The sequence below is a fragment of the Sturnus vulgaris genome, chromosome 1 (genome assembly GCF_052056855.1).
Source record: "Sturnus vulgaris isolate bStuVul1 chromosome 1, bStuVul1.hap1, whole genome shotgun sequence".
NCBI lineage: Eukaryota > Metazoa > Chordata > Aves > Passeriformes > Sturnidae > Sturnus > Sturnus vulgaris.
Genome location: NC_142243.1, coordinates 66,879,328 through 66,886,888, shown reverse-complemented (window position 1 = coordinate 66,886,888; position 7,561 = coordinate 66,879,328). Strand labels below are relative to the sequence as shown.

The 7,561-nt window shown below is 46.4% G+C and overlaps 1 long non-coding RNA gene across 1 annotated transcript; it reads right to left on the bottom strand.

Annotated features, from left to right (window-relative positions):
• Positions 1-2,652: 2,652 nt before the first annotated feature.
• LOC148225272 (uncharacterized) lies at positions 2,653-6,017 on the bottom strand. The gene is made up of 2 exons (XR_015805092.1): positions 5,903-6,017; positions 2,653-5,739 (listed from the first exon to the last, which is right to left on the bottom strand). It is a non-coding gene; the product is annotated as an uncharacterized LOC148225272 (long non-coding RNA).
• Positions 6,018-7,561: the final 1,544 nt, after the last annotated feature.

Here is a 7,561-nt window from a genome sequence, read left to right as displayed (position 1 = left end):
AGTTTTACTCTCAGGATTTCACCTAAGAGAAATCCTAAGAGAAATTCTGGCAATGTATCATGCAGATCAGTGTCTAGGGTCTGTGCCCATAGGTACTGTTGGGTAGACCAGCAGCTGTCAGGAGGATTCAGCTTGCATTAGTTTTGTCTGTCCCTGCTTTCTGTACAGCAATGATGGGGTTTATTGACTTAGAATCATAGAATTGCTTAGATTGGAAAAGACCTATAAGATGATTGAGTTGAACTGTTAACCCAAGACTGCCATATCATGTCCCTAGCGTGCCACATCCACATTTTTTTTAATGTTTCTAAATATGGTGATCTCCATTCCAAGGACAGTTTTTTCCCAGTGCCTGACTATCCTTTCTGCAAACAAATTTTTCCTGTTATCCAGCTCAAATCTCCAGTGATGCAGCTTGACACCTGTACTTATCCTGTCTCTTGCTGCTTGGGAGATTAGACCAACTCCCACCTGGCTACATCCTCCTTCCAGGCAGCTGTAGAGAGCAATAAGGTCTCCCCTCAGCCTCCTTTTCTCCAGGTTAAACATCCCCAGCTCCCTCTGGCACTCCTCACCAGACTTGTGCTCCAGACCCTTCCCCAGCTCCATTCCCCTTCTCTGGACCTGCTCCAGCCCCTCAGTGTCTTCCTTGGGTGAGGGGCCAAAACTGAACACAGGGTTTGAGGTGTGGCCTCACCAGTGCTGAGTACAGGGGGACAATCACTGCCCTGCTCCTGCTGGCCACACTATTGCTGATCCAGGCCAGGATACCATTGGCTTTTAGCCCTCTGGGTTTCCACTGGGTAGCTTTCCAGCCCCTCTTCCCCCAGCCTGTAGCACTGCCTGGGATTGTTGTGACCCAAGTGCTGTACCTGGCCCTGAGTCTTGTTGAACCTCATTCAATTACAATTGTGCTGCCACATGGCATTTGAGGGTATTGCATGCCGTGACAGACCAGAGGAATTGGAAACTGACCTTGCAGGACTGAGTTTCTAACCCAGAATATATTCAGTAGAATGGTGTCACTTTTCCTGTGGGACTGTTTGGTCACATTACCTTGGCCAGTACTTTTACGTTGCCATCAACCCCCTATTTTGGCCACCAAGGTAGAAACTTCCAGACAACAGAGTTCCAGTTGTTGACAAACCTGGACAGGAATGTAACACCAGAGGGAACCTCCAGCTGCTAAGGCTTCCATGCTTCCATTGTGAACACCCTGGATGGAATTCTGTTGCTAAGGGAACAGAATTCTGGCTGTACTCTACTAATGAAGGGCCCAGACAGCTATCCAGTGGTGTTCTAACAGGATAGGATGAATGCCAGGAGTGGTGAAACACACAAAGACGCAGCAGAAGAAACCTGGCTCTTGCTCTGAGGAGCCCTATGAATATCAGTAGCCATTTTCCATCATTTGTGAGCCACATGAACTATTACTAGCTTTGACTGTATTTGCAGGGTTGTTCATGTGAGCCCCGTAGAAAGAACAGTAGGAAGGACATGAAAAGGGAGCTCTGCAGCCATGCTGTATCATTTCAACCTGCTGAAACTAACATACCAGCTTCAGTTAGATGGACAGGCCACCTTACTGAAAAGGAATATGAAAATTTTGTTCAATAAACAGGCCGGAATTTCAAAGTTAGAACTGAAATCTCTGTTTCCTATTGCTATTCATTCCAGAGAAATGTAGTTGATTTGGCAATTGGATTTTGTCCCACAAATTAATCTTAGTTACATTGTAATTAATAATAGTAATAATTAATTAAATAAATAAGTAATTATAGTATTCAAATTTGAGAGGGTTGGATATTTCATGTATCCATGCATGCCCACTACACAAAAAACCATTTTTAAATTCAGTTAACATCATTCATAATGTTAATATGAGCCCTCTCATGGCCAGGCCCACTTATTGGGCAACTCTAGGGATGAAATGGCACGTAATGAAAATGTGCTATTTTTAATTTCTTATCCCAGTTTAAACCCTGGAATAAACCTCATTCAACAATAAAGAGAAATCTAAAACTGATCCTATTTCACAGATTCTCTCCAGCACTATTTTTTCTCTAAGATCACCTCACAAAACTTCACATAGACCATCTGAAGTCAAACCTGACAGTTCTATGCTTGTTGCACTGCACACAACTCTTCCAAATCACTACAAGCACATCTGACAAACTTCTGCATTCTGAAAAATCTGAAGCAAATATATTTTTAATAAACCACAGTAAGAGACTCTGAACTGACACTGTTGTGTCTTCCATGATAAAGAGAGATCCCACACTACTCTATAGGTGACCTGGGTCCCAAAAACTGAAAATGTCCCCACAATATGCTAGGGAAGAGGCTCACACAGGGTTCTGGGAATTTGTCAGTCAGCCTGCCATGGGAGCACAGCTGAGTCCTCAACTCATCATCCTTTGTAGAGTTATGTTCTCTCTGTGAACACTCCACTGAAGCTTCTTCCTCTGTGCTATAGCTTATCACATAGACTGCCTGAAAACACGTTCTTTAGCCCTCTACCTTCTTGAATGGGCATAAAGGGTTTGTGATAATCTAACCCCACAAAAACCAATAACAACTTTCAATTTACTGGCATCTTAGCACCCTTTGCTAGCATCTTTTGCATCTAAGCAAAAATGAACAGAAAAAATGTTTCAGAATAAGACAGTATGTTTGAATACATTTCAGTTATCAGAAGCAAGAGCCATGAGGCCCCCTTAGAGCAAAAAACCTCTGAAGATGAAGAGAAATTGCTAACTTATATATCTGTCACTGATATCCAAGGCAAGCATTTTGCAGTACTGACAAGGAAAGTGTGTCAAAGACTGTTTATGAATCAATAAACAGTCAATAAACAGTTCCTAGCACATGAAAATTTTTCAATATAACGATTTATTTTTATGCTAAAAATATGGGATTCTTTCCTACTTGGATAAAGCACATTCTATACAGTCAACTGGAGACTATGCTTCCCATATTTCCTTATCGAGTCACTGCCACCATCACAATATATGTCTAGCCCTGTTTTAGAAACTGGGAATTGTCTGTTTGTATTTCAAATGCATGAGGAAGGATAAAAAGCTTTGAACATGTCTCAGGCATGTTGGCCTACACTACTTCACCAAAAGAAGTCCTCCAAGTTCAAAACTGTCTGCCAAGGCTGCACACATGACATTTGCTATTTCAGTTCCTATGGGAGAGTGAAGATAAGATCCTTACGGGTAAGGAATAATATTAGACAATCTCTCGCCAAAGATTTCAGAGAATGCTTTAGCCTTCACTTTTTGGAAGTACTGAAAATGGCCCTGATCCAGTAAAGCTCTAAAGATCATAATTTAAGCGCTTTGCTAGATTAGAACTGTAGCATGCAATGGAAGAGAACACAAATATCTGACTATTACAAACACTGAAAAAGGGAACATACAAGCACAGTTGAAGTTCAGTATTACAGTCAGTTTTTCCTATGGCAAATCCCATGTTCCCTTTCCCATAAGAAAAATTAATGGCAAATTGTCAGGGTATGGACCTAGTCTTTAACACAATTCCCTTGTGCTACTGATCCTCTCCACAAATTTTCCTCTTAATACTTTTAGTGATATTTTGTGACCAATCATATTTTACCTTATGCATCTACACATACAACACCAGATAAAGTTAATCTGCAGATATGCCACAGGTGATGAGTTGTAGATCAAGAATGCTGAAGCAATAGAGACACCAGAATGAGCTCTGTGCAGAGCCAATTTAGGTCTGATCGAGTTTGTTAGTTAGGGCTGCAGCCCAGACCAGTGCAAGATTCACATCCATACAAGCACTTTCATGTAGCACAGAATACGAATTCATCTTGTAGATCTTGCCCAATTATCCCTATGCTGTGCTCCCAGGAGAGCTAGGTAGCAAAGTCCAGATGGATTTGAGAGGCTTTGGGATGGAGTTAGGGCTATTAACCCCAGACTGAACTCAGTCTGGGCTTTGGTGGGGCACAGCACAAATCCAGCCCGGATGCAGGACTGTTGCTGAGCTCATCTCTGTGCATTGTGGAGCAGAACATGCAGGCTCTGCGCTCAGGCTGAATCAGAACCTCCCGCTCAGCACCATGCAGCATCCAGCCTCTGTCTGGGCACCTGCTGCGCTGGGCTCCTCAGCACTCCTGATAACAGGAGCGAAGCGTAGACACACCCAAACAGGCACGGATCTGGTTCGGCAAGGCTTAACGCATCGGTTCCACAGGGTAGGAATGCGGCTGGAGTGTGTCCAGGAACGCACACAGTGCTAGGTGTTCAGAATCACCCCGGCTCCTGAGGAACTGCTGATCAGACACCATTGCAACACCGTCCTTAGCTCGCATCAGAGTTTCCGCAGGGCTCCCCTCCCCAGCATCACTTAGGTGAGTTTGCTGTGCCTCCTTTGTACAACACCCAGCTCTTCCAGCTGTCCTGAACCTAAATGCAGCTCTCCAGGAAAGAAAGGTAACATGCAAAGACATAAAGGATTGAACCAGCATCACAATACTGATGCAAAAGAAACCCCCAAATCAGCATAAGTTACTCCACGTAAAATCAGAATGGATACACGACGATTGCATCTTTATAACAAGATGCCAGCATAGCAGCTTGGCTTTTTCACATCTAAAGCATTTGGTTACAATGAGTTATAATTCGTTATAACAATGGTAATAAATTAAAAGCACAAAGGGGCAATTACAATCACATTAAAACATTCTGTAATTTTGGAAAATTAATGTTTCACTAAGCCTTCATTTTTACAGATAAATTGAGTCAGAACTGTGCTGTTCCTACACTATGCTAACTAGTATCAGTGTTAAGCTTTTTGGAACCATATGGAAAGCTATCAATTTTTTTCTTAAGTAGGATTCTCATCACTTTGTTTAATATCACTACAAATTACACAGGCTAATATTTACAGATGGTTTCCTGTAGGAACTGTGAATCAACAAACTGCAAGGCAATAGGTAGTAACTACTCATTCTCAAAGGAAGCAGTGTGAGCTACCTGCCAGAGGGCTGTACAGAAAACCTGGGAAGCTCTCTCACTTCTAATCCTTCATTTGACTCAGGGCCCCTTCGGGACTTTGGAAAGTCACATGAGGCAAATCTGCAGCAGTATCAAACTGCAGCATGAGAAGCTCCTGAATCACATCTTTAAAAAAAAGTATATATATATAAAATGACATCATTGGCTTCAAAAGTCACAAAATGTTTTAATGTTCCACTGTAGGTTTGTTTTATTTGTCTCTTGGTGCTTCTGCTGCAAGTTTTAGTCAACTCAGACTTCAAATGTTTTCTTTGCGAACACAAAGCATAGAAGCATATCTATTAGGTCAATAAAACAGGGTATTTGCAAAGTTTGACATCAGTCCTGGCTCTTTCACAGAGACACCGAGCATTTCAAGTTTTTCGGATGAGCTTAGAAAGACTACAGCCTTTAAGATTCCAAAACACTCTGTATCAAGGTTTTCGTGTGCTGGACCACAATACTAGGGTAAAAAATGTTTCACGCTTGGGTAGCTAGAGAGAAAACAGTTTCCAGAAGTACTCAGCCCATGGCAGTCCCGTGTGCCGTCTCCATGCAATCCTTCTCCCACCGTCCCAAAAAGGGAATATCACACAATCGCCGGCGTGCGGAGAGCAGCGTCAGAACGAAAAGTCAGACCCGAAGTCAGCACGGGAGAGATCATAGGAATCTGTTTTCTTCAGCTGTAGGAGGGAAAGAAAAGCACCTAGGGAGAATACGGTAGAAATAAGCAAAATCAGTAATTCTATTTATTTATTTGGTGGATGTGGAATTTTTTTAGACCACACAAGCTTCGCGAGACACCCCCACCCCCGGGGGCGGCTCTAGTCCCCTAGCATTCCCCATCGCGTCGGGCTCGAGTGAAATACCTGCGGGATGTGGGGGGTAAAGGGTTGCACGGGGACGGGATGGATGGGAAGAGCGGGGATGCGCGGGGGCGCGCCAGGCGCGCTCCCGCGGGCGGGCAGCTGGAAGTCATTGCCCGCGGATCGGCGTCCGCGTTGCCGCGGCGACCGCCCCGGCGGCGCCAGCTGGGCCGCAGTGTGAATGGGTGATGTCACGGGCCCGGCGCCGGCCAGTCTGGGCCGCCCGGGCCAAGGCAGCGGCCGGGAGGGGCGGAGGGAGCCGGGGGTGGGAGCGGGACGCGGCGGGAGCGCCGGGAATCGCCCCCCCACACACCCATCCCGCGGCCCCAATCCCGCTTCCACGCGTGGGGCGGGAGCGCTGCGGCATCCCCGCGGGTGTGCTCCCCGCATCTCCGCCGGTGTTACCCCCGCATCCCCGCGGGTGATCCGCCCGCATCCCCGCCGGTGTGCTCCCCGCATCCCCGCGGGTGATCCGCCCGCATCCCCGCCGCTGTGCTCCCCGCATCCCCGCCGGTGTGCCCCCCTCATCCCTGCCAGTGTTCCCCCCGCATCCCCGCCGCTGTGCTCCCCGCATCCCCGCCGGTGTGCCCCCCTCATCCCTGCCAGTGTTCCCCCCGCATCCCCGCCGCTGTGCTCCCCGCATCCCCGCCGGTGTTCCCCTCGCATCCCCGCGGGTGTGCTCCCCGCATCCCTGCTGGTGTTCCCCCCGCTTCCCCAAGCGCTGTCCCGGGAAGGCGGCATTTCCACGAGCCGCTCCCGCTCGGCCCCCGCTGGCCGTGGGGGCCGGGTGTTGCGCTCGGCGCTTGCCAGCTCCCCATTGTTTGAATGGAGATGTCTCTGTTTCCATCCTCAATTCATTTGCAGGCACTTTAGAAAAGTTCTTTCCTGCAGGAATGAGGGGCTTTTCACTGCGCTCCAGCAAGGTTTACAATCCCTGCCAACGTTCACAAACTTACCACATTCAGCCTCGAAGTTTCCCACTGCCTTCAGCAGCAAGATTCCCACACTGCAGAATACCCGATTATATTGATAATTTGGCCAGTTTCAGTAAAATATCCCCTCAAATTCGCAATGGAACTTCACATGCGAGATTCTTCATTACCTTCTTACTGCAGTTCTTCACGATAGGATACATTCTTAATGATGTGTCTTAAGCCCACAGTGGGAAAATAGGATTGTTCCTTAATGTAAGTTGTTTACATAGATCCACTCTTTACATTAGTTTCGGAGAGTTCAGGACAAAGACTCGTCAGCAAAAGACAGCGTAGCTCTTTCTGTGACCCAGCAGGAGATGCAGGTTGGGTTTAAACATAAATTTCTGTCCTTACAGACATTAAATTGTTGTAGAGTGCAATGGGTTTTTTAGGGAATGAAATGGCCCTTCGACCATCAGTCTGAAACTACAGCTCCTCTGTATTTTACCTCATCTTCATCACACAACACCTCTAGCTGTGGGCCTCAGAGCCTGCATGCACAGGAGCTCTTCCAGGCTGTGAAGGAGATGGGACATCAGGTACCCCTATCAGTGCAATCTTAGAGCAACTCAAATTTCAGCTTTGTGTTTTGCTTCACTTGGCTTTTGCTGAGTAGCTGTTTGAGGCCAGGCAGGTGGGACGCTTGCAATGCTTTTCCTTAATAAACCGGTTTGTGTGTAAGTTCTAA